The sequence below is a fragment of the Cryptotermes secundus genome, unplaced genomic scaffold (genome assembly GCF_002891405.2).
Source record: "Cryptotermes secundus unplaced genomic scaffold, Csec_1.0 scaffold1412, whole genome shotgun sequence".
Classification (NCBI taxonomy): Eukaryota; Metazoa; Arthropoda; class Insecta; order Blattodea; family Kalotermitidae; genus Cryptotermes; species Cryptotermes secundus.
In genome coordinates, this window is record NW_019737102.1 from 311,638 (window position 1) to 314,097 (window position 2,460).

The following is a 2,460-nucleotide window of genomic DNA, read 5'->3' on the forward strand; positions in this document are numbered from 1 at the left end:
CGCCCGTACAACGTTTCCAGGAACGAGCGGGCAGGGATCGAGAACGGGTTCGAGCCCCGCTCATCTGCTACGGCTGTGGACAACCTGGCCATATAGCAAGATACTGCAAGGCTGAACGGAATCCCGCAGCCAAGAGGGAGAAGAACTCCCCAAACCAGATTCGGCGGAAGAGTGCCCCGCCAACCGCCGGAAAAAGACCGCATGGGTCCCAGTCACGAATACAAGCACCGACACTGCATTAACACTCGACGTGTTAGTGCAAGGAAAAGAATATGAATTTATCGTAGACACGGGAGCTGATGTATCCTTGATTCAGCCATATGTGGGAGATGAGCCCACGGAGGAACTCAGAGGTGTGGTCAGGGGCATAACCGGCCAAGCGCTGGAAATTGAAGGAACCAGACGCTTGGAAATTGTAATAGGAAACCAACGTTGTACCCACGATTTCTTAGTGGCGCCCTTTTCGCTTCAAAAGGACGGAATTATAGGGCTGGATTTATTAATAGAATTTTAAGCTTACATCGACTTGGCCACGGACGAGGTGACCCTGGGGGGCCAGAAATTTAAACAGAGAGACCGCCCGCCAGGAGGGACGAAGGTGAACCAACCTAAAGAAATGATCTGCCGGACGGATCCGCGACCCTTGCGAGGAGCAAAGGAAGGGGGAGAATCAACAAAGAAAAAGACGGTCACAGAGTCGAGAGGACCGGCGGTAGAGGCAGTAAGGAGACTGGCCGGCCAACTAAGGCAAACACGCCGGAGAGCTCAGAGGAAGCTGGCCTACGTGAGAAGGGCCCAAACCGCTCGCCGTAACCATCAAGCATGGAGGACAGAATACCGTAAGGGCCAACTAGTATGCCGCAAAGGGATAGGAAGGGGAAGGAAACCTAACCCCAAATGGCTAGGCCCTTACCAAGTGTTGCGGAGGATCTCTGACCTAGTGTACACAATACAGGTCGGGAAGAAAGAAGTGAACGTACATGTGGAACAATTAAAGCTCTGCCGAGCTTCGAGAGAAGAGCTTCGCGAGAGACGGAAGCAGAATCGGCAAAGGAGACGAGAACGGCGGCCTCAACCAGTGAGGGAAGACAGCGAGTCAAGCTCCAGTAATTCCTCCTCAGAAGAGGGAGGACGTGAACCGCTCCACCCGTCCAAGCCTTACGAGAGAAGGAGAGCGAACGAGTACAAACGCCGACGCAGAGGTAGCGTGCCCACTGAAGATGGGACAGCGACGAGAAACGAGGATTCGAGCGACTCTGAATCGGAAGACGGAGAAGCCTGGCCATTATACCGATACGCTCTGAGCGAAAGCCACAGTAGAAATGAGCGAGAAAGCCGAGTCAGCAAAAATGCCGCAGCGGCAGAGGAGGCAAATACAAGGGCAAACGCACAGCGTGAAGGCCTAGATAGAAATGAGCAAGACAGCCTAGTCAGCGGAAATGTCGCAGCTGTGGAAGAGACGGAGACAGAAAGAACAGCAGAGCGAGACGAGAACAGTGCGGTAGGTAATGTCGACGCGTCAGCAAACCACCCACCAAGGGCAAGCGAGTCTACTGAAGGCCAACACGGTTATACATTACGCCCAAGGCCTCGCGTAATTACAAGGAATAAAACCGGACGGAATCGGAACCTCGCGAGGAAACGAATAGTAACGAGCTCATTCTAATTTCCAGGTGATGGAAGAACGGAACCAGTCGGTACAGAGAGGATAGTAGGAGACCGAGGGATGGCGTTCCTAATGGAACGAGAAATATTAATGAGAGGCGCCGTATGGCATGTTACGGTGGACTTCGACGTAAAGCAACACGCCCAAGCTATAGGCGACCTAATCAAGGGATTATGAGATTTAACCTTCACTATGGGCCGAGACCCAGCCCAAAGGCAGGAGCTGAGGTACGCTAGCAAGCTAGCAGGAGAACTGCAGGGGAAAGTCGACGACCTAATGCAGATGCTGTTATGCCCCAAAATTCGAGATAGTAGAAGAAGCCACGGCCCAAAAATGTTCGCGCCTAGCGAACAGTGTTGCACAGTTATTGCCGCAACTTGTAAACACCAGTAATGGCAAGTAGGTTAGGAATCTGCTTGCCCAGCAAGGCTGTGTCCTCACAGCGCCAGAAGTTTGCCTAACTCGGGCACTAGAGAATCGGAAGAGATTGCTTACGCAGCGATCAGACGCCAGGGGGTCTGCCCACATCCCGATAAGACCCAATGAAAGCCGAACTTTAGGAAATTAGAACACAAGGGAGGAGCTATCTACCCCCTTGTCGTCCACGCGGAATCAGCGAATTAAGACTATAAATGAGGGAAATTCAAGAGACTTGGGATTCTGATTTTAAACAGAATAGAGAGTTGTCAGCCGAAGGCTCTCTTCGACATGGGTCAGACCAGCGGAGGCAGTGTGCCGACATCTTGTACTTCAGGTGGGTCTGTTCACGTATATTAGCCATGCCGATTGATAAT